This window comes from Balaenoptera musculus, chromosome 11 (assembly GCF_009873245.2).
Source record: "Balaenoptera musculus isolate JJ_BM4_2016_0621 chromosome 11, mBalMus1.pri.v3, whole genome shotgun sequence".
Classification (NCBI taxonomy): domain Eukaryota; kingdom Metazoa; phylum Chordata; class Mammalia; order Artiodactyla; family Balaenopteridae; genus Balaenoptera; species Balaenoptera musculus.
The window spans coordinates 40662770-40688331 of record NC_045795.1 but is presented as its reverse complement, the minus strand read 5'-3'; positions in this window follow the sequence as shown (position 1 = coordinate 40688331).

The following is a 25562-nucleotide window of genomic DNA, read 5'->3' as shown; positions in this document are numbered from 1 at the left end:
AAGTTGTGACTTCCTGGTGGATCCCTTACTGCACGCACTATACTTGCAGGATCCTTTCTTCTAAGATCTTTTGTGGTTTCTTGGGATCCACGAGATTCTACAAAATTAGATCTCTGGAGCCTAGCCTTTGGGAGTCCTCACAATGCCTTCTCTCCATACTTCATATCCTCAGAAAGGCCCTGCCTTACAGAGTTGATTCCTGGTTCTGCTCTCACCATCTGACAAATAACACATGACTTGATCCGCATCTTGAGCAAAAATTAACCTGAGAAGAACAGAATAATCAAGTGCAACAAAGAGAGAATGACAGCATCCAGCACTTATCTCCACAACCCTGAACAGTAAGGACTGGGAAGGGGACCAAAACAGAAACCTCCAAGAGCCAGCAGACAAAGAGTGTACTGGTGCTACGTGGAGAATAAAAGGGAGGGAACAAAAGACAGGACAAAACACTGGGGAAGAAACAGGGACGTAGGGCCCCAGCCGGAAAGGGGTGAGAAAACAAAGCAGCAGGTAAAGGGGAACGGCTGAGGGCCGAAGGTCCTTGGCATCTTCACCACACGCAGACTGACCAGGCGTTGGGCCACTGTCCCCTCTGTGCAGGCGGCTCACCCAGACGAGGGGAATGCACGGCGAGGTGTTAATGTGGAGGTGTCCATCAGATTCTCACCTAGTGGCTTAGAGACCAAGCGAAGACGAGGACTCATTTGAGTCAGCGCTCCACCTCAGGTTCTTCAACATTGTAAATGGCGCAAGGGAAGGAGCTGTAACAAGGCGGGGGGTGGGGGGCTAGCGGACTCACCCCCTCACCTGTGAGTGAGTCTTCTGTCCTCATCTGCCTGCAGGTGTAGTACCCAGGATGCTTCCCTTGTTCCAGGAGGATGATCAGATTAGGTTGGAAGAGTGAAATTCTGTTCATAGCACCGAAAACAGGAAAGGGGAGATAATAGATCAAAACCAGCCTTAGCCCTTCTGTCAGTGGGAACCAGATATGGCTGGAGACACAACTGGAGAGCTTGCTGGGAAGTGCAGACAGGCAGGACGACCATCTCAGGACAGAAGTAAAACTCCCACAGGCAGGGCCTTCAATGCAAAGGCAGATGACCCAGGTGCCAGGGAGGTGAGGGTAGACTCAGAGCACAGGAAAGCTGCCCATTTCCAGTGAGGAAAACATCAGAACTGATTATTAAGGAGAAGCAGAAATAGCCCATTTTTCATCAAAAGGGACCATACAGCTTGCAAGGAGTCAGAAACTAAAACCAACTAAATGGAAACCTTCAGACCACATCACTAACACATGGGTGGCAGCAATGACTTGGTTAGCAAGGAATGAACTGAGTCAGATCACATTCCCCAAATTCCCCATCACATCCTAATGGAGATTCCTCTCGGAAGGGTCAACGCCTGTCCCCATGGGTGAAGGGTATGGTCACAGCGTCACTCATCCTCAAAGGTGGTCCTGAAGCACGTGATTTCTACCTCATCAGGAGAATAATCCCTGAGGGGCACAGACAGATTCAGCAGGGTAAGGGGGAGGCTTTGAGTCTTCTGTTTATGTCTGATGAGCAAGAAGAGCTCTCCAACAAGAGGCCGGGGGTCAAGTCTAGGGAAACTCTTCAGCAGGGAAGGGCGTGGTCATGTCTGTGTGGTCAGCAAATGTCTGAGCAAAGGAAGTGCAAGAGGAAAATTCCACTTTCCTCCTCTACTCTCAATACTTCTGGTCACCAAGTGCGTTTAGGGGAGGGGGCGTGGTGGGGGGAGGATTGGGTGGAGTAGGGTGTTCCTACACCAAGCAATTCTCACCCCACAATTTACTTCATTTCAGACACTCTCTACCTGGAGTGTTGGACCCCACAGGTCAAGGGTTCGGTCCCAGAAGACCGCCCCCACAATCTCAAGTCCAGGTTGTCTGTCATCTGGTTGTCTGACTGACCAGCTTTAAACCAGAGGTTTCCACGACCCCCTCTCAGGTTGGGTTAATTTGCTAGAGTGGTTCTCAGAACTCAGGAAAACAGTGTACTCACTCCGGCCAGTTTATGACAAAGGATATTAAAGGATACGAGTAAACAGCCAGATGAAGAGCGCTTCTGCCCTGTGTGGACCTAGGCTGTGCCACCCTCCTGGCATGTGGGCGCATTCTTTTTATTTATTTATTTATTTATTTATTTATTTTTTGGCTGCCTTGGGTCTTCGTTCCTTGGGCTTTCTCTAGTTGCGGCGAGCTCCCAAGAGCGGGGGCTACTCTTCGACGGGTTTCTCATTGCAGTGGCTTCTCTTGTTGCAGAGCATGGGCTCTAGGTGCATGGGCTTCAGTAGTTGTGGCTCGCGGGCTCTAGAGTGCAGGCTCGGTAGTTGTGGCACACAGGCTTAGCTGCTCCGCGGCTTGTGGTTTCTTCCCGGACCAGGGCTTGAACCTGTGTCCCCTGCATTGGCAGGCAGATTCTTAACCACTGTGCCACCAGGGAAGCCCTGGGTGCATTCCTGTTCACCAGCCCCGAAGAGCTCATCAAATCTCATTGTCCAAGAGTTTTTTAATAGAGCCTAAAATCCAGCACCACCCCCTTCCCAGAGGTCGGAAGGTGGGACTGAAAGTTCCAGTCCTCCAATCACTTGGTCTTTCTGGTGTCCAGCCCCATCCTGAGGCCATCTAGGGCCCCACCCTAAGTCACCTCATTAGCATAAACTCCAGTGTGCTCAAAAGTGGCTCCTTACGGCTAACAAAAGACACTGCTATCATTCAGGGAATTCCAGGGGTTTTGGGAACTATGTGCCAGGAACTGGGGACAAAGACCAAATATATTTATTATACCACAGGAAGGAATGCAAACCTTGTTTGAGTGGCAAGACAAGGTCTTAGGAAAGAAGCAAACGGAAGCAGGCTTACCAGACCCAAGTGCTAGGGCTGGAGTGGCCATGACCAGAGGGTGGATACTTTGGGGTCACAACTGGCAGAAGCTAGAGCAAAAGTTTGAATTTGGACCAAAAAAAAAAAAAAGGCAGTCCCCCAGCTTTGTGCCCTGACCAACTCCCATGACCAGGGAGGGGCCACACACACAAGGCAGGAATATTTACAAAGGGAGGAGTGTGCACAGCCCTGCAGTTCTGAACCTGCACCCAAATCCACTTCAGAAACCAGACTCTAAGGGTAATAATGCATCCCACCTCTCTCAAGTGGGAGAGTAAGCCAGGTAGGCTTCACTTTTAAGAATTTTAAAATCTACCCATACGTACCCTAACCATTTTTTTTTTTTCTTTTTTTTCTGCACCGGGTCTTAGTTGCGGCACACAGGATCTTTAGTTGAGGCATGTGGGAATCTAGTTCCCTGACCAGGGATTGAACCTGGACCCCCTGCATTGGGAGCGTGGCGTCTTAACCACTGGACCACCAGGGAAGTCCACCCTAACCATCTTAACTTGGGCTGCTAAACAAGTAAACAATTAAAAGTATCATAAATGATAAATATCCATTGGCCAAAAAGATACGGCATATCTATTGTACATAGTGAAATACCACGCACTGTAAAGTAGATCTATATAGAAAGACTTGGAGATGTCTTCATGATGCAGGAAGTTGCTGTAAGTGGAACAAGGTTCAGCTTGATCCTTTTTAAAACATATATTCATACATAAAATCTGGACAAATTTATTCTAAACTCTTGAAAGAAAGGATTGAGAGAGGTATTCGCGTTCCACATTTTTTTTAACATAAAGAACCTGTATTACTTTCATAATCAAAAAAAGTTTTCTTTCAAAAATTTTTATTATGGTAAAATATAAACATAAAGTGTATTCATTTTTTAAACAATAGCAGAGATTGATTTGTCACTCATGCTACATGAGGGCTGTAATTGGCTATGGCTTTGCTCCAATGCATCCAGGCCAAAAGAACAATCCCGAACAAGACTTTCTCATGGATGAACCCAACCAGCAATCACTCTTTTTAAAAAAGTTGTGGCAAAATGTGTGTAACATAAAATATACCACTTTAATAATTTTTAAGTGTACAGTTCAGTGGCATTAGGTAAATGCACCCTGTTAGGGAACCATCACCACCATCCTGCTAGGGAACCATCACCACCATCCATCTCTTGTAGAACTTGCTTCATCTTCCCAAACTGAAACTCCATACTCATTAAACTTAACTCCTCATCCCTCTCTCCTCATAGGCCCTGGCAACCACCATTCTACCTTCTGTCTCTAAAAACTTGATTCCTCTAGGTACCTCATATAAGTGGAATCAAGCAGAATTTGTCCTTTTGTGATTGTCTTATTTCATGAGCATAATGTCCTCAAAGTTCATCCATGTTGTAGCATGTGGCAGAATTTCCTTCATTTTAAGCCCAAGTAACTTTCCATTGTGTGTGTATATATATATGTACAGTATATATATATATATGTATACACACACACAATGTGATATCTATATATCTATATATATATCACAATATACATATATCGATATATACCACATTGTTTATCCAGTCATCCACTGAATACCTGGGTTGCTTCCACCTTTTGGCCATTGTGAATAATGCTGCTATGAATATGGGTGTGTAAATATCTACTGAAGTTTTCAGTTCTTTTGGGTATATACCAAGAAGTGGAATTGCTGGATCATATGGTAGTTCTATCTTTAATTTTTTAGAGGAACTGCCATAACATTTTCCATAGCAGCTGCACCAGCAATGCACAAGGTTCCAATTTCTCCATAGCCTCACCAACACTTGTTATTTTCTGTTTTTTTCATAATTAGCCATCCTAATGGATGTTAAGCGGTATCTCATTGTGGTTTTTTTTTTTTTAAAGTACTCGAACTGTGATTTTTCTTTTAATTTATTTTTATTAATTTATTTTTGGCTGTGTTGGGTCTTCATTTCTGTGCGAGGGCTTTCTCTAGTTGCGGCAAGTGGGGGCCACTCTTCATCGCAGTGCGCGGGCCTCTCACTATTTTGGCCTCTCTTCTTGCGGAGCACAGGCTCCAGACGCACAGCCTCAGTAGTTGTGGCTCACGGGCCTAGTCGCTCCGCGGCATGTGCGATCTTCCCAGACCAGGGCTCGAACCCGTGTCCCCTGCATTAGCAGGCAGACTCTCAACCACTGCGCCGCCAGGGAAGCCCCTCATTGTGGTTTTGATTTGCATTCCCCTAATGATTAGTGATGTTGAGCTTCTTTTCATGTGCTTATTAGTTATTTGCGTAACTTCTTTTAGAGAAATGTCTATTCAAGTCCTTTGCCCATTTTTTAATGGAGTTTTTTGCTGTTGTTGAATTGTAGGAGTACTTTATATGTTCTGGATATCTTTCAATTTGTAAAAACTTTCTTAAAAAGCTTTTTGCATGGAAAATTTTTAAGATTCACGAAAGTAGAAAGAGTAAACTGCAGCCATAAACATTCTGCCATTCTTGTTTCACCTGCTAGATCTGATGACCCAGAATATCTCAAAAATATTTCATACAGTTGGATCAGGATCTTGGGGATTTTTTAGCTCTTTATTTTGACATAGTGATAGATCTACAGGATATTAGATCTTTGTATCTGGAGTTAAAACAGCACACAGGCTGAATGCAAAAGGTGAGTACTTTATAAGCAAAGGCATGCAGGAGAGCTGGTGTCTCTGAGCTCATCTCAGCCCTTCCCAAAAACCACTTATTTCACAAATCAGAATGGGAAACTATAGGAGAGAGAATTTGTAGCCAGGAAGAATGACAAGGTCCATCACTTCATAATATTACAGTTATTTTGGTTTCACAGAAAACATCCTTGGGAAAACATTTCTATACAGGGTAGGCTGTGGAAATCACACTTCTACCAAAAATGAACTGTAACTATTAATGGGACAGATTTTTTAAAAAGTTTCCAATGTGATCAGAGTCACCTACTAACACCATTCTCTTCTTTCCTACTAACAGAGACACATTGTATTCAGGGTGACAAAGTGCTCAGCTAAAAAGACCATGTCTCCCAGCCTTTCCTGCACCAGGGCTGGTTCCAGGATACAGTTCTGGCCAATGAAAGGGAAACAGAAGTCACTGGACAGAGCTTGCAGAAAGCTCTGTAAAGTCTTTGAAGTGTGATACTTTGTTAGAAATGCAGAATCCTTGGGTAAATGCCAGCTTTTCACCTGAAAACTATCTACTTATGTGGCAGGAAGAAAAACCCATGTACTGGTCAATATAGGTGTGGATAAGGAGACCCTGACATGCATGGTCTTTGATGTAACTCGGAAGACTGCAATGCAGACATTCTTATCCAAACAGGTTTTAACAGGCTACCACCTAGCTTGCAGACCCCACTTATTAAGATCAAAGCCCCTTTTTTGAATTCTGTGATATAGTTTGATTTTCCACATACTTTCTTAGAGGGAAAAGATGTGTGACCAACTTGCAGAAATAGTCTTGTTGGCTTGCCAGATATATTTCTTGTTGTAAATCTGCATGCTGGTTAACTATAACAGCTTGGAAGTTACATAAATGTCCAACAATAGGGAATCAGTTAAGAACAAAATTCATTATAGAACATATGTAGAAGACGATGCAGGCATTAAAAAACATGACGTAAAAGAGCAGATACTGCCATGGGAAAATGTTCACAATTGAGGACATTTTAAAAATCAGGTTATAAAACAGATGTACTAAATGATTCCAGCTATGTTTAAAAATATATATACTCAGGGGAAAAAAAAAAACCTGGCAGAACCTTACTAAACATGGGATTATGTCTCAGGGTGCAATTGGAGATGATTTATGTTATTTTGTAATTTTGTAAATTTATGTCTTTTTCTGTATTTTCCACATTTTCTGTCATGAACAATAATTACTACTATAATTGGAAAATGAGAAGCAATGAGTTTTTAAAAAATTATCACTCAGATTACCTTAGGCAAGTTAATCAACCTCTCTGTACCAGTTTCTTCACCTATAAAATAGGAATAAAAGCACCTCCCCCTTAAGGTTAACAAGACAGGTAAACCCTCAGAACAGGCCCAGGCAGGTGGGAGTTGCTCAGTGAAGGTCAGCTATTAGCACGGAAATGAAAATAGCATAGTTTTGCAAACACGGGGGTGTGAGCCTAAGGGGCCAGGTTTATCTCACCTGTGGTGACCCCACTTGACAAGCCAGCCTGAGAGGTCAGCACGCTTTTCCCTCCTGTTCCAACGTGAACAACAGGTAACAAAGACAGAAAAGGAAACTTAGAGTTGAGTTCACAAACTCACAAGTCTTGTGAGTTTTGAACTGGCAAAACTGGCACCAGGTAGGAAAGGTAAACATGAGAGAAGCAGCTGGAATCTGACAAAGGGTGGGGGGCTATGGCTCCCTGGAGAGGGGGGACTCCCCAGAAGTACTTCAATTCAACTTATTTTATTTATTTAATTTTTAAATTCAGATATAATTGATTTACAATATTGTGTTATAATTCAACTTATTTTAAAACCCTGCACTGGCCTAACAGCCCACACCTACCCTGGAGCTGCCCTAATTTGTGCATTATTCACAAAAAAGAACAATTTTAAGTGGTCTGAACTTTACAGGTTTTTGCACAGGACACACCAGTCAACGCTCCAGTTTCTTCAGGGTGTTTACAACTGGGTTTCAAATATTTTTCAGCCTTTGAGTGAGCTGTTGTGAAAGCAGACAGCAAATGAACAATTTTCATCCTCACATAACATCAGTGGCTACAGCAACAACAGAAACCAAATGCATGACCAACCTGTGGGGAAAAAGGATTCCTGGGTTGCACAGTTTAGGGGACCAGGAGGCAAGATAGTCTGACTGGTTCCAGTCAGAAAGAATGACTGGGGAGGAAATTTAGAGTAGGAACTGATACTGAAGAAATGTGATCTGTCCTAGAATTCCAGGGACTATATGATTTATTGTTGCAATGGGAATACCTCTTACTTCAGACAGTGAAAGGGAATGCTATTAATAATCGCACCAGGCCATTGGGTCTTAACTGGAATTGCCTCAAGCAAATTGGGACATACGGCCACCTACTAAAATGGAAGTTGTCCCTTAGGTCTAGGGTAAATTCCAGCTCTTGGCCACCTACTAAAATGGAAGTTGTCCCTAAGGTCTAGGGTAAATTCCAGCTCTTCACCTGAAAATTATCTATTTATGTGGCAGGAAGAAATCTCTTCAAACTGAGGCAGGAGGTAAATGGGCCCCAGGCTGAACAGCTGGAGTCTGACCCTATGGACAGATACTCCAAGATGAAGAGGAGGAGGGGCTGAGCCCTGCCCAGGGCTGGGCACATATTTCTCATTCTCAAGGTCAAGGAGACCTTCCTGACTACACATGCACAGAAAGGCTCCTTGAAGGTCAAAAAGGGAGGGGGCGCCACCCCATAGTAGGTGATGTCAAGCTACCCATAGGCCTCTTCGCTGGAATCCACCTTGGCTAAGAGATGTGTGCGCACACATGGGAGGACCCTTAGATAAATCAAATACGGACTCAGAACCAGGCAAAGCAAGATGAATGGCCAAAGGAAACCCGGAAGAAATGCCCCATATAAGTGATTCAAACTACTACGAGGGTGTGATTCTCTGACCCCGCCTGTGTGTCTATCCACACGTACTCTTTTTCCTCCTAATAAACACTTTACTTGTTTCACTACTTTCTGTCTTCGTGGGAATTCATTTCTGCAAAGCCAAAGGGCCAGAGCCTTGTCACTGGTCACTGGTCTAGTGGCTAGGATTCAGTGCTCTCACTGCCGTGGCCTGACTTCAGTCTCTGGCTGGGAACTGAAATCCTGCTTCAAGCTGCTGCAGGCTGAGGCCACCTGAGATCAAAACGACTGTGTCCTCGGGTTCGAGCCCTGGTCTGGGAAGATCCCACATGCCACGGAGTGGCTGGGCCCGTGAGCCACAACTACTGAGCCTGCGCGTCTGGAGCCTGTGCCCCGCAACGGGAGGGGCCGCGATAGTGAAAGGCCCGCGCACCGCGATGAAGAGCGGTCCCCGCACCGCGATGAAGAGTGGCCCCCGCTTGCTGCAACTGGAGAAAGCCCTCACACGAACTGAAGACCCAACACAGCCAAAAAATAAATAAATAAATAAATAAAGTAGCTATAAAACGCAGCTTTCTTTAAAAAAAAAAACAACAACAAAAAAAAACGACTGTGTCCTAAGTAAATAATTCAGAAGACCTATTTCAAGTGCTTACTACACAAGAGTTTGGGGTCTTCCTCTCTGGACATCCTGGATGAAACAAAAGGCAGCAGAGATGAGCTGATCTCTGTCTCTCAGCCCCCTGGTCCCTCCTGAGATTCCTGATACCATACCAGCCTGGGAAGGCGATGGGGATCTGAGCAGAAGCTCTACATGGACTCATCAGGGTCAGGGGCCATCCCACCAGCCAGCCTCTGCTCCCCTTTCCTCACTAGACCCCAGGGGTTACGGGTCGGCCACTGGCTCAAAAGCCACTGGTGCATCAGTGACAGAAGAGGTTATGATTACAGGCCTAAAGACCACGTGAATGGCTGGGATCAGCTGAGACTTAAATGTGATGTGTGTTCTACTTAACAAGAATCCTCCAGATGTGACAGATGGAAAATGGGATTCCATTACATCCCCATGTTCTGTTTGATAATTATCTTATTCAGCCCTTTTCCTTTTTTAAAAAAATAAATAAATTTATTTATTTATTATTTTTGGCTGCGTTGGGTCTTCGTTGCTGCATGCGGGCTTTCTCTAGCGAAGACCAGAGGCTACTCTTCCTTGTGGTGCGTGGGCTTCTCATTGCGGTGGCTTTTCTTGTTGTGGAGCATGGGCTCCAGGCGCACGGGCTTCAGTAGTTGTGGTGCACGGGCTTAGCTGCTCCACGGCATGTGGGATCTTCCCCAACCAGGGCTCGAACCCATGTCCCCTGCATTGGCAGGCGGATTCTTAACTACTGCACCACCAGGGAAGTCCTAAGGCTATTGTTAAGGAGTCTTTCAAGACTCCTGGACTTCAGAGATTGTTACTACATCTTGGGAAAGTGACCTTTAACTTTTAAAGTCTCTAATTCTGATTGGTTACTTAATAATTTGTAGTCCTGGTAGCACTATTTAAATATATTAGCAACCTCTTCTACTCATAAGACCATGGAGGCAAAAATGAATAAAAACAATGACTTTGGGCTTCCCTGGTGGCGCAGTGGTTGAGAATCTGCCTGCCAATGCAGGGGACACAGGTTCGAGCCCTGGTCTGGGAAAATCCCACATGCCGTGGAGCAGCTGGGCCCGTGAGCCACAATTGCTGAGCCTGCGCGTCTGGAGCCTGTGCTCCGCAACAAGAGAGGCCGTGGTAGTGAGAGGCCCGCGCACCGCGATGAAGAGTGGCCCCCGCTCGCCGCAACTAGAGAAAGCCCTCGCACAGAAACGAAGACCCAACACAGCCAAAAATAAATAAATAAATAAATAATAAAATTTAAAAAAAAAAAAAAAAAAAAAAACAATGACTTTACTGGATTTAGTTTTTAAACAGAAGTCTAATCAGTTTAAGTTTAATGTTTAGGTTAACCTTATCAGCAATAAAGCTCCAACTGTTTAAATGTCTGGTGGTTGAAGTTATCCTTTCGCCTTTAGGAAACCTGTGGAGAGGCAGGACCAAGCTGTCTCGATCGTCGGGAGCGCATCAATGCTGCACTAGGGCCAGGGCCCGATTCCTCAGCAACCAGGAGAACCTAGAACAGGTGTGGGCTCTTGGTCCTCCAAGCAGCCAGGGAAGGTCTTCATCTTCAAAGGACAAAACAGCCATTCCTGTTGAGAGAACTTTCCAGTCCTCTTCCCATTACCCTGGATGAGAATTCCCTATGGCTTCACCAAGAGGACACAGGTGAGGAGGAGGGTTGGAGGTCCCATCACCATCACCCAGACACCTTTTCTCAGTCCAATGTCAGAATAGGGGCCACTGGATTCAGAGTGGTGCTTATTTGAACACGAAGGTTCTGAGAATTTGGAGGTTCTAGATCCAAGTCCTGTTCTCTACTCTGCTTCCATTTCCAAAGGAAGATGAAGATGCAAATTCTAAGTAGAGCACATGGGACTTCCCTGGTGGTGCAGTGGTTAAGAATCCGCCTGCCAATGCAGGGGACACGGGTTCAAGCCCTGGTCCAGGAAGATACCATATGCCACGGAGCAGCTAAGCCCGTGGGCCACAACTACTGAGCCTGCGCTCTAGAGCCCACGAGCCACAACTACTGAGCCCGCGTGCCACAACTACTGCAGCCCGCGCGCCTGGAGCCTGTGCTCCGGAACAAAGAGAAGCCACCGCAATGAGAAGCCTGCACACCACAACAAAGAGTAGCCCCCACTCGTTGCAACTAGAGAAAGCTCGTGCACAGCAACGAAGACCCAATGCAGCCAAAAAATAAATAAATTTATTAAAAAAAAAAATAGAGCACATAAAAACTGTAAATGCTACACTCTGCTCATTTAGAAATCCTAAGTCCACTGGGCCCTGATGAAGGTGGAAAGATAACCGTCTTGAGCCTTCCTTCACAGGAACTGTGAACCAGAAGAGACCAGAGAGAAAAAGGCTGGATAATCACTGGCAATAGTAAAATCAACCAGGAGGAGCCTATATTCTTAACAATGGAACTCACAAGCCTTTGGAATTACTTACGAGTAATTATCAGTACAAGTTGAAGGCAGGGCAGGTCGGTGGTCCCAAGGCCTTCCTGCACTCACCCACCTGGCTCTGGTTCTTTGTCCAGCCCAGATACACAGGTCTCCCCTTTTTCCAAATGGCTTAGCACCTCAGGTTTATAAACTGCAAATCCTATTTATGGGCAAGGAAAAGGGTCAGCATTTCAAGAAATCAGGGTATCAGGGCAACTCTGCTGGGGGCCCCAGTTAAGCTGTCCTCCTCTTTGTCCCCGCCCCTTGGCTCCTTCCCTCAGGCTCTAGATACTCATTTCCTTCCTTCTTTCCTTTCTCCCCAGGACTAGCTGAAGACTTCTCAGGTTTCTGCTTTCTTGCAGTCCACTCTCACCTAAAAAAGCTTCTAAGATAAAGGCTTTCTGCTGGTCACTACGGAAATAAAGACAATGGGCAGGTAAATCCTCGTCTATACGGTTGACCCTTGAACACAGGGTTGGGGTGCCAATCCTCTGAGTTGTCAAAAATCCACCTATAACTTTACAGTGGGGCTGCCATACCCACGGTTCCACATCTGTGTATTCAACCAACTAAGGATAGAGTAGTACTGCAGGACATATTTAGGGAAAGAATCAGTTTGTAAGTGGACCTGTTCAAACCCATGTTGTTCAAGGGTCCACTGTATTTCCGGTTTTCCTTTTTAGATGCTAATCCTGGGAATCTCTTTTCACCCCACTTTCATATCGAGGACAGAGTTCAACTCTATCCATTCTTTACTTTTTCCAACACTTGGGGTAGGGGACCCCTTTTCGTTTTTTTTTTTTAATTATTGGCTGTGTTGGGTCTTTGTTGCTGTGCGCAGGCTTTCTCTAGTTGCGGTGAGCGGGGACTACTCTTCGTTGCGGTGCGCAGTCTTCTCATTGCAGTGGCTTCTCTTGTTGCCGAGCACGGGCTCTAGGCACGCGGGCTTCAGTAGTTGTGGCTCACGGGCTCTAGAGCGCAGGCTCAGTAGGTGTGGCACACAGGCTTAGTTGCTCCGTGGCATGTGGGATCTTCCTGGACCAGGGCTCGAACCTGTGTCCCCTGCGTAGGCAGGCAGATTCTTAACCACTGCGCCACCAGGGAAGCCCGGGGACTCCTTTTCTAACTACAAAGTATGAGGGGCTGGCAAAGGAGTCCTCCACCTTAATGTCCCCCCAGTTTAATCTAATTAAATCATTCTGTTACATGATTACAGTGACAAAAGGAACTAAGGACTCATTTCTTTTTTCCTTTTTTTTGGCTGCACCACGTGGCATGCAGGTATCTTAGCTTCTTAGTTCCCGGACCAGGGATCCCTTGCCTCCTGCAGTGGAAGCACTGAGTCCTAACCAGTGGACCGCCAGGGAATTCCCAGGACTCATTTCTTATATTTGGGGAAGTCAGAGAAATACGCTGCCTCTGGGGTCAGAATATTCTGAGGCCTGGAAAGCAGTGTGGTCCTGGTGAGCACGTCTTTTTTGTGTGTCTGGGATGACATGAAAGACAATAGCAGTGGGCAGCCACCCTAGAAACCTACCAGTTGGTCCCAGGCCTGGGATCCTGCTTATAGAGAACTCCAGGTATGAGAAAGGCAGTAACTGAGAATGCTGAAAAACTGCACACTTTTAACAGATAAGAATCGGGCGACATGAGTCTACGAGTAGAAATATCTTTCCTCAGGGCCCAGGAGCACCTCTGGGCTCTCTCTCTGTCCATGGTGGTGGGGGGGGGGCGGGTGGTGGGGATCAGGAACTGCACGGCTCCACCCAGCAGCACTCTCACCAGAAGAGTGCCATACCAATAAGGGACACAGGCAAATTCCAAGCCTTTTGCCTGACCTAAAAATAAGTAATGCAGGGACTTCCCTGGTGGTCCAGTGGTAAAGACTTCGCCTTCCAATGCAGGGGGTGAGGGTTCGATCCCTGGTTGGGGAGCTAAGATCCCACATGCCTCATGGCCAAAAAGCCAAAACATAAAAAAAGAAGCAATATTGTAACAAATTCAATAAAGATGTTAAAAATGGTCCACATCAAAAATAAATAATGCAAAGAAAAAATAAAGAAATACTGACTAAAAAAACAAATACTAAAAAAACATAAACAAACCCAAAAACAAATACAAACAAAAAAATTAGAAACTTGAGCTCAGGGGACTTCCCTGGCGATCCTGGGGTTAGGACTCTGCGCTTCCAGAGGTTAGGCACAGGTTCGATCCCTGGTCGGGAAACTAAGATCCCGCAAGCTACGTACACACGTGGCCAAAAAAAAAGAAACTTGAACTCACAGGTCTACTTGGACAAATTCTGGAAGCTCTCCAGTCCCTGAAACGTTTCACAACACACGAGAGGGGGAGTGCAGAGGAAGACCCAGTTAGAAACAAAGTGCAGTTAAGCCTTCCAGTCAGACCGACTCTGGGCCGCAGGAAAGTCCTTACTCGGGGCGATAGCAATTCCATAATTCTTTAGCATTCCGTCCGCGTAGAGAGCCTTCCAAGGAGGGTCCAGGCGCTTCCACTCTTCATATCTGAAGCCCACGTCCACATCCTCCAAGGTCACCGGCTCTTGGAACTGAAGGTTTGTCCACTATGGCCGGGGGTCATCCTATCACCTGCTTCGCCAAGAGAAGTGGGGGATGGACGGGCCTGAGAAAAGGCGGTCGGGGGGCAGAGCCCCGACGACCCCAAGCACGGGGCGATGCACAGCCGGCGTCGACCCCCGCCAGGGGCTTGGGACCCGCACCCACTGTCACCTCGGGCGCTGGCGGCATGGCAAGTTGAGGTCAAGGGGAGCACAGGTGGATAGAGTGCAGCTAGTCCGCCCTCCACAGCGCGATTTCGACCAATTCCCTTCTAGCGGCAAAACGACGAGCCAGCGGACCTCGAGTCTGAAGGAGCCTCAGACCCCGCCCCCAGCCGACTTCCGGTCCTCTCTAGGCTGTGCGGAGGACCCTGCGTCTCTGTGGGCGGCTCCCTGGGAAGTCTGGGTACCCCGGGTCAGGGCTTTTACCGTAAACCTGCGGCCCGGGGTTAGGATACGCGGGGACGCTGCTTCGAGGCTTAGCCTAATCACTGTTCAGATTTTATGTGAGTCATCTTTCAAGATACTTTTACCCACTGTATTTCCTATTGGACATCTAAAAATTAATAATAAATAGGAAAAAAAAAGCAATGGTACTCCTAATATACGGAAATAACGAGTTAACATTTTAGTGAATTTTACTCTGATGATTTTCTACACATAGTTTGATATTTTTGTGTTTTTGTCATCTCCAGTTTTTCCACTTAATTCTTTCACGGAAGCACTCCTCTCCCCACCCCCGTACTGTGGTGCGCATTGTAATAGTCCATTAACTGGATTATCATCCTTTATTTACTCGTTCGATGTCAAATCACCGGGATTGTGCCTGGGAATACCGGCCTTCCTTAGAATGGAAGTTGTGTCTTTGCCTATCCTCTGGGAAGTGCTGAAGCTCGTCCTTGTGTTTTCTCTCCAAACAGCTCTTGAGGATGGTGCTGGTTCATTACACAGCCTCCCTCTAATCAAAGGAGGACCTTCTTATGATCTCGCTTTCCAGAGCAGTTTAACTTTTTAGAGCAGTTTGTTAGTTTTTGGCCTATGGACGCTTCGAGTTTTGAATTTGAGTGGTGTTGGCTGCTAGAAAGCTTAAAGCAAATCTTTCCGGTCAAGGATATATGACTTTAGCACGTGTATTTTTTGTATTGCTAACCCTACTCTTGGCACCCTCCCACTTTGCTATCTTTGTTTTCCATCCCTTTGCCTTATATTTCTTGTTTGTTTTAAACGTATTTTATCTTGTTCTTTGGTTTAGGCCTCTGTAAGCCATCTTAAATTCTTTTTTGAAACAAGGTGGTGTATAAAATCATAAATAAAATTGCTCAACAACTTCCCTACTGTTGAAATAAACTTTCCTAATATTTAACTCTTTGAAATTTTGTCACAGATGAGCATTTTTGACCATAAAGTGCTTTTTCTATTTAGATTTTTTTTTAAGCCAAAGTCCTAGAAAATACTGGATCCAGTGAAAGGATATTCAATGAGTATTCCTTGAGGCTTTTGGATGCTGTGGAATATAGAGATGACGGGGGTGGGAGGGACAGCTAACATTTATTGAGGGTTTACTCCATGCCAGGTACTTGCTAAAGCCTTCACGTGAGTCCTACTCTCAAAATTCTTTTTTTTTTTTTTTTTTTTTTTAAAAATTTATTGTTGGCTGCGTTGGGTCTTCGTTGATGCACACACGCTTTTTTCTTTCTAGTTGCGGCGAGCCGGGGCTACTCTTCGTTGCGGTGCGGAGGCTTCTCATTGCGGTGGCTTCTCTTGCTGCGGAGCACAAGCACTAGGCCGCGGGCTTCAGTAGTGGCACGCGGGCTCAGTAGTTGTGGTGCGCAGGCTTAGTTGCTCCGCGGCACATGGGATCTTCCTGGACCAGAGATCGAACCCATGTCGCCTGCATTAGCCGGCGGATTCCTAACCACTGCGCCACCAGGGAAGTCCCCGTGCATTCTTTTTTTTTTTTTTTTTTTTAAACCAAGGAGGAGAGAAAGACAAGGGCTTCTTCTTTTTTTTTTTTTTTTAAACCCCACATTTGTTTATTTATTTATTTATTTTTGGCTGTGTTGGGTCTTCATTTCTGTGCGCAGGCTTTCTCCAGTTGCGGCAAGCGGGGGCCACTCTTCATCGCGGTGCGCGGGCCTCTCACTATCGCGGCCTCTCTTGTTGCGGAGCACAGGCTCCAGACGCACAGGCTCAGTAATTGTGGCTCACGGGCCCAGTTGCTCCGCGGCATGTGGGATCCTCCCAGACCAGGGCTCGAACCCGTGTCCCCTGCATTAGCAGGCAGATTCTCAACCACTGCGCCACCAGGAAAGCCCCCCGTGCATTCTTATAAAAGTTACATAACCATAAAAAACAGGGCCCAGTGAAAGAGTTCCCAGTAACGAGGGCTATCACAGATGGGGGAAGGACAACACTGTGAGATGAAGGTAGTCGGCTGCCAAGGAGGCATATAACCTAGGGACACATCTGAGAGGAGAAAAGACTATTTGCAGTTGTTTATATTTAATTTTCAATTAATTAAAGTTGTAAATTTACAAACAAATTTTCTTAAGTTTAACTTACTTTAATGTTCTGTTTAGAAATCTTGTATTTTTTGTATAAAAATAAGAGCAATAACTTGTTCCTTGATTAATGTTCAGTTAGCCCATGGGTTTGCCATATTAGATTTGCTTGAACATTACTCATGCCATTTACAAAGTTAGTTAATTAAATTCTCTTAAATATTTAAACTACATTTACAAATTTAATATACTTGCTTTTTTTCAAGCACTTCAGATGCCTCATAGACAGATTTACAAGTCAAACAAGAAAAAAATCTTCTTAAGCATGTAAATAACTCTCCTAAACCTAATAATTCAAGCTTCTAAATGTGGCAAATCAAGTTGTCTTCAAGATATCCATACCATTTACAAGTGTAATCAAATTATCTTATACTTTTCAAGCTTCAAATCACAAGTCTATAATAAATTACACAATTCAATTTGAAATCACAAGATTAGGGTGGGGGGGAGGGATAGACTGGGAGTTTGGAATTGACATGTACACACTGCTATATTTAAAATAGATAACTAATAAGGACCTACTGTATAGCACAGGGAACTCTGCTCAATATTCTGTAATAACTTAAATGGAAAAAGAATTTGAAAAAGAATAGATACATGTATATGTATAATTGAATCACTTTGTTGTACACCTGAAACTAACACAATATTGTTAATCAACTATATTCCAATATAAAATAAAATTAAAAAAAGAAAAGATGGGGCTTCTCTGGTGGCGCAGTGGTTAAGCATCTGGCTGTCAATGCAGGGGACACGGGTTCGAGCCCTGGTCTGGGAAGATCCCACATGCCGCAGAGCAGCTAAGCCCGTGAGTCACAACTACTGAGCCCGCACACCACAGCTACTGAGCCCGTGCGCCACAACTACTGAAGACCGTGCACCTAGAACTGGTGCTCCACAACAAGAGAAGCCACTGCAGTGAGAAGCCCATGCACCGCGGCAAAGAGTAGCCCCTGCTCGCTGCAAATAGAGAAAGCCCATGCGCAACAACGAATACCCAACGCAGCCAAAAAAAAAAAAAAAAAAAAAGATAGCCAGGACATGGAAGCAACCTAAGTGTCCATCAACAGATGAATGGATAAAGAAGATGTGGCATGTATATACAATAGAATATTACTCAGCCATAAAAAGAAACGAAATTGAACTATTTATAGTGAGGTAGATGGACCTAGAGTCTGTCATACAGAGTGAAATAAGTCAGAGGAAAATACTGTATGCTGACACATATATATGGAATCTAAAAAAAAAAAAAATGGTTCTGATGAACCTAGGGGCAGGACAGGAATAAAGCCGCAGATGTAACGAATGGACTTCAGGACACGGGGAGGGGGAAGGGTAATCTGGGACGAAGTGAGAGAGTGGCATGGACATATATACACTACCAAACGTAAAATAGATAGCTAGTGGGAAGCAGCCACATAACACAGGGAGATCAGCTCGGTGCTTTGTGACCACCTACAGGGGTAGGATAGAGAAGGTGGGAGGGAGACGCAAGAGGGAGGGGATATGGGGATATATGTATACATATAGCTGATTCACTTTGTTATACAGCAGAAACTAACACACCATTGTAAAGCAATTATACTCCAATAAAGATGTTAAAAAAAAAAAGTCAGCGACTTCCCTGGTGGTCCAGTGGTTAAGACTCTGCACTCCCAATGCAGGAGGTGCAGGTTTGATCCCTGGTCAGGGAACTAGATTCCACATGCCTCAACTAAAAGATCCTGCATGCTGCAACTAAAACCCGGCGCAGCCAAATAAATAAATAAATATTAAAAAAAAAAAAAAAGTCAGGAGTTTGACAAGCAAAAAACAACAAAAAAAGAAATCACAAGATTAATTTGTCAGATTCTCTAATATGTCAGATTCTCTTAAAACTTATAGACACATTAGAAAACAAACACACAGGGCTTCCCTGGTGGCGCAGTGGTTGAGAATCTGCCTGCCAATGCAGGGGACATGGGTTCGAGCCCTGGTCTGGGAGGATCCCACATGCTGCAGAGCAGCTAGGCCCATGAGCCACAATTACTGAGCCTGCGTGTCTGGAGCCTGTGCTCCGCAACAGAAGAGGCCGCGATAGTGAGAGGCCCGCGCACCACGATGAAGAGTGGCCCCCACTTGCCGCAACTAGAGAAAGCCCTCGCACAGAAACGAAGACCCAACACAGCCATAAATAAATAAATTAAAAAAAAAAAATGTCCTCGCTTCAGTGGACAGTATAATTAGGAATTTTAAACAAACAAACAAACACACAGAGACTATCTCAACCTTCCAAAATCTTTTCCCTAACCATTGCATAAATGAAGTAACATTATGGGTTGTTTTTATTTAGTCATTTCTATTTTTCTTCCCAAGGTGATAGAATAAAATACTTTCTGTTCATATTTTTCTTGCCCGAATTCTACAACCATCTTCTTGATTTACCCCTACAACTAGAGAAAGGTCAGATAATTACCTTCTAACTGTAAACTTAGATTTAAAGAAAACTAACACAGTATATTTACTACTTTATATTATTTATCTATGCATGGAAAAAATGAATACTTTAGAGTGAATGATGCAACTATTACTTGATACTATCATGTTCTCCTTCTTTAGTATACTTTTTTCTTTTACCTATACTTTTTTGCTTCGTCCATAAAATGGGCATAATAATTTCTATCTTAGAGAGCTGTACAGCCAAATTGAGATGTCTGTCATAAGCATAATACCTCAACACATATTCATTTCTTCCTTTCTCCTTTCCTCGTGTCACAACCTTTCCCCAAAACTCAGATAAATGTTGAGAAATTCCAGGGTCTCTTCTTTCTCCAAATGGAAGGCAGGGGTGCGTGTGCATATTTGGGAAGCAGTTTTGTAAAAGGGAAGAAAAATGTCTTTCACCAGGGAGGCGCACCTCTCCTTACTGTGATCTCTCCACTGTCCATAGTTGGGTTTTTTTTTTTTAATTAATTAATTAATTAATTTTTTGGCTGTGTTGGGTCTTCATTGCTGTGCGCGGGCTTTCTCTAGTTGCGGTGAGCAGGGGCTACTCTTCATTGCGGTGCGCGGGCTTCTCATTGTTGTGGCTTCTCTTGTTGCAGAACATGGGCTCTAGGCACGCAGGCTTCAGTAGTTGTGGCACGTGGGCTCAGTAGTTGTGGCGTGCAGGCTCTAGAGCTCAGGCTCAGTAGTTATGGCGCACGGGCTTAGTTGCTCTGCAGCATGTGGGATCGTCCCGTGTCCCTTGCATTGGCAGGCAGATTCCTAACCACTGCACCACCAGGGAAGCCCCACAGTTGGGTTTTGAGATGATTGACTGCTTTTTTTTTTTTTTTTATTTTTAAAACAGATTTATTTATTTATTTATTTTGGCTCTGCACGTCTTCACTGTGGCACGTGTAGCACATGGATCTTCATTGCGGCATGCCTGTGGGATCTACTTCCCTGACTAGGGATCGAACCCAGGCCCTCTGCATTGGGAGCACCGAGTCTTACGCAGTAGACCACCAGTGAAGTCCCTTGGCTGCTTTTTCTTTTTTTAGCCAAATTTTTTTTAATATATATATTTTTTACTTTTTCATTTATTTTTTGGCTGCATTGGGTCTTCATTGCTGCATGCAGGCTTTCTCTAGTTGCTGCAAGTGGGGTGTTCTCTTCCTTGTGGTGTGCGGCTTCTCGTTGCGGTGGCTTCTCTTGTTGTGGCATATGGTTTCAGTAGGTGCGGCATGTGGGCTCAGTAGTTGCGGTACTTGGGCTCTAGGGCATGTGGGCTTCAGTAGTTGTGGCACATGGGCTTAGTTGCTCCTCGACATGTGGGATCTTCCTGGACCAGGGATCAAACACGTGTCCCCTGCATTGGCAGGCAGATTCTTAACCACTGTGCCACCAGGGAAGTCTGACTGCTTTTAAAAATAGAAATAGTGTGTATACTTGTGTTTTTGGATTAAAAGATTGTTAAGATCCTAAGAAAAACGTTTTAAGAAGAAAATATACTTATTTGATTGATATTTAAATCAAATCGGTTTAGAGCAATCTAGTTTCTCAAAGAAAAGAAAAATTAGCCAATATATCAGTCAATAATTTGTGATAAGATTGATTGCATTCGTGATCCCAATTTTTGACCTCTATCTGTATCCACATTCTTTGCCCTGTGACTTTATAATACCTCTCAAAAAAGACGTAGAGGGGACTTCCCTGGCGGTCCAGTGGTTAAGACTCCGTGCTGCCACTGCAGGAGGCACGATTCCATCCCTGATTGGGGAACTAAGATCCCGCATGCCACGCAGCGCAGTCCAAAAAAAAAAAAAAAAGGATGTAGAGCCCATTTCCCTACCCCTTACATCTGACTTGGCCAGGTACTTGGTGTCAGCAAATAGGATGTTAGCAGGCTGGAGGCCTGCAGAAGATTAAACAAGTGCTTTCGTGTTTGCATTTCCTCTCTTACTTTTCCGCAGTTGCTTCAAGAACATGCTCAGTCTTGCTTGAGGACATGTCTTGGTTGCTGGGGGGATGTGAGAAAGACACATGGAAGAGAGTCCAGTTGTCTAGAAGTCATACTACCAGCCAGCCACCAGCTAGACCCGTTGACTAACTGAAGATTCATTAGTGAGCTCAATCTAAATCAACAAAACTGCTCAGTTGACCATTTGTTGTGAGAAATTATCTACATTTATCGTTTTATTTATTTATTTTTTTAGACTTTTTTTTTGGTTGCATCGGGTCTTTAGTTGCGGCACGTGGGCTCCTCAGTTGTGGCATGTGAACTCTTAGTTGCAGCATGCAGGTGGGATCTAGTTCCTTGACAAGGGATCAAACCCGGGCCCCCTGCATTGGGAGCGCAGAGTCTTAACCACTGCGCCACCAGGGAAGCCCCTACAATTATTGTTTTAAATCACTAAGGTCTGGAGTTGTTACGCAGTAATGAAACCACACAACTCATCTCAGGACTTAACAGAGCTCAGGTTCTTTATGTCTTGGCACTGAAAGAATTCGGTGAGGGACAAAGTGATAGGTAAGAAGTGGATTTATTAGTATAGGACACTTGAGAAGGATATAAGCAGGTGGGCAAGAGGGGTCTGCCCTGAAAACTAAGTGGACTACATTTTTGCAATCAAAGGAAAAGTGGGGATAGAGAGAAGGCCACCTTACTTCTCTTTCTTTGTAAAGATGTTGCAGGAAAATGGGGAGCGAGAGGATGGTAACGTCCCAGGTCTCGGGCGAGTCCCTGGGACGGGCCGCCAAGTGAGGGTCCTTGACTTCACGCAGAAAAGGATTCAAGAGCGAGCCGTAGTAAAGTGAAAGCAGGTTTATTGGGAGAGATACACACTCAGCAGAGTGTGGGCCATCTCAGAAGGTGAGAGGACCCAAAACATGGGGTGGTTAATTTTTATGGGCTGGGTAATTTCATAGGCTAATGAGTGGGAGGATTATTCCAACTATTTTGGAGAAGGGGCAGGGATTTCCAGGAATTGGACTATCGCCCACTTCTTGGCCTTTTATGGTCGGCGTCGGAACTGTCATGGCACCTGAGGGTGTGTCATTTAGCTAATGTATTACAATGAGTGTTTAATGAGGCTCGAGGTCCACTGGAAGTTGACTTACCTGCCAACTTGGGCCTAATTGGTTCTAACCAGCTTTTGTAGTATCGTTTTTCTCAACAGCTGTGTCATTCTTTAAGGGTTGTGCCTTGCCCTCTTCCCTCCTCTCCTGTCTCAGTAATAGCTAACAGATACAGAAATTGGTACCAGAAGTACCAATTTTTTGTTAAGCTTTTAACAAAAGCTTAAAATATGTGACTTTTGCTCTGGGACAGGGTGGCAGGGGGGCTGAAAAATAGTTAAGAAAGTGTTAAAGAAGGAGAAATGGTGACCTGTATATGTAGTGGCAAACAATTAGTAAAACTGTCACCTGTGATAGAAAATATACCTAGTGAACTTGTAGACTTAAGCCAAGAAATTTCCAGGCAGAATGCAGAAAATGTCAGTTGGATCTTACTATTGGTAACTGAAAACTGGGTCGCCTCTTGGTGGGTCGCAACCAAAAGACACAACCAAGCCAAAGATCTAGAGAAGGCAGGATTCATTACTTGCAGCACGTAAGGAGAACACTGGGGATCCTTTCCAAAGCAGTGTCTCACCAAATAGCAAAATCAGGTAAGTTTTAAGCTAAGGGTGCATGCATAGTCATGAAGGGGTTTGGGCAGATAATTCAGCACAGAAATGGGGCGAAGGTTGACAGAGTCCAGGCTCTAGTTGATTGAAGTTACCAAGGTCAGAAAAGGTCTACATCATCATTCCTTAGGTTTTAGTTGATCCGGTGGTTGAGTGCTCCAGGGGGTTTGAATTCTGCAAAACAGCTCAAGAATGTGCTTGAGGCTAATCTTTACTGTTGAAACAGAACTGGGAGTCTTTACAAATGATTTATTATCTTTGCTATTGTTAAGTTATCTCCCTGGCCCCGTAGTAGCTGTTTGTTTTTACCTTCTTTTGTTACCTTAAAATCATTAACTACCAGACCTATTCAGCAAGGGCAAGCATTGTGGCCAGGCTTGTATTACAAAATGGAATGGCTTAAGTTTCTCTTATGTTAAGAAGGTTATGTCTGGTTCTCTTCCTCTGGGGGACCCCCTACCCTACCTTCTTATACTGTGTTTGATAAAATTTTATAAGAAAGAGATGAGCTAAAGGAAGAACTGGTCAACTTATAAGCAGAATTTGGAGGAAATGTGAAGGGGGGCAGAATTTTCTGGGTTGGAAAATAAAATTATTTCTCATTCCCAGCCTCTTAGGTCAGTAAAAAATGATCAAAGTTAAGAAATGGCCTCAAAGGTGTGGCTGAATACTGTTAAGTCCTCTGAAAAAATCAAGGCAATGCCTAGTCCACCCTCTCAACTGGACAAAAGGGCTTCTAGGAATTTTAAGGCATTACTCCCACAGCACCCTGATACAGCCCAGAGACTTTAGTCAATGGAGACTTAGTCAACAGAGAAGCATGTCCCAAGAGAATTTTGGGTGTGGCTCTTGCTGCATGAAGTAAAGTCAATCAGATACATAGGAAAACTCCAAAGTTTTTAAGGGTCTTATACCCCCCAAATCACTGCTAGTCTAGGCTCAGTGCAAAGGACTGACTATTCAACTTGTACCAAGGCCTCTAGGCTGCCTACTTTCCGTTGGAAGAAAGCAAGCTGAGAAAATTTCTCAGCTACCATCAGTGGTTGTTTCTTCCGTTGAAGCCAAGGTGAAACCGTGCACCTCAGATTGGTCTCAGTTCGGGACTCGAACCCGGCCAAAACCTTGCTTGGGATTTGAACCCACGGTCTTTTAATTAGAATCACTCACCTGGTGTCTGGACTTACTGAGGGTCAGGTTCTTTGTGTCTCAGCACAGAAGGAATTCAGCAAGAGGCAAAGTGGTAGGCAAGAAGTAGATTTATTAATATAGGACGCTTGTAAGAGATGCAAGCGGGCAGGTTAGGGAGCTCTGCCCTGAGGATTAAGTGGGCTACAATTTTATAGTCAAAGGAAAGGTGGAGGGGAAAAGACCACCTCCTTAGAGTAGACGTGAGGCTTATATCACTAGTTCCTCCTTCAGTATCAGGCAGGAGAGTGGCGAGGTCAAACTAGGATTATCATAGTGTTTATTCAAATCAGTGGAAGGGTGACGACATTTTTCTTCCACCTAATGTCCTGGGGCATATCTCGTGCTTTTATTTATGGCTTTATAGTTAAGCCAGCCTGCTTTGTTCCACAACGTTCCAATAGCTTTCTTGAGCAATCATTAACGTACAGTGGTCTCCCAAAGTTTCCTAGGTTTCCCTCTCTATCTGTAGCCCCCTACTGGGACTTCTACAACTACCTGTATAACTATCCTATTCTATCTCTATCAAAGGAACATGACGGGAAAGGAAAGATTCCCTCAGAGTTGGGTGAGCCAAAAGACATGGAGAGTAGTGGATTGGGGAGCCATTCTGAAGGAAGAGAACGAGGTCTCATCAAAGAATATTCCCCATCCCCAGAGTAGGGGGGACCTGGCTGGATTTGCCCAGCTGATTTCAGAAGTGTTCTGGACCAGTGACTTCCATATGCCAACTATTCTTCCTTATTCTTTTTCAGGGGAGTGTCTATTGTTATTCTGTCCCTGACTCACTATTGTATTTTGGGTGTGTGGGGGATAAATAACTTGTCTTTTTAGATCATAGGTATTGCATTCAAGAGCCACATTCAGACCTGATGTAGATCACAAGATCCTGGACTTTGAGCCTAATGTCATGAATGGATGCGTCTTTTGGGGGTCCTGAAGTGGTGATGAGCACATTTTGCATGGAGGGAGAACAGAAATAATTGTGGCCAGAGGACAGATTGGTAGGTTGATTGAATTGATGGCTCCAATTCTTCACCCTTCCCTATATTCACACCCTTTGTCCTGTGAATTTTCAATTTCTTCCATAACAGAAGCAGAGTCTAATTTCTCACCCTCTTAAAGAATCTGAATTTAGCCATCTGACTTGCTTTGGCCATTGTAGTAATGTTAGCTGACTTGACATAAGTAGAGGTTAGAAAAACTATGTTTCTGCTACTTCTCTCTTTTTATTTATTTATTTATTTATTTATTTATGGCTGCATCAGGTCTTAGTTGTGGCACGAGGGATCTTTCGTTGCGGCGCGCAGGCTCTTCGTTGTGGCGCATGGGCTTCTTTCTAGCTGCGGCACACGGGCTCGCCTCTAGTTGTGGCGCATGGGTTTTCTCTCTCTAGTTGTGGTGCGTGGGCTCCAGGGCGCGTGGACTCTGTAGTTTGTGGCATGCAGGCTCTCTAGTTGAGGTGTGCGAGCTCAGTAGTTGTGGCACGTG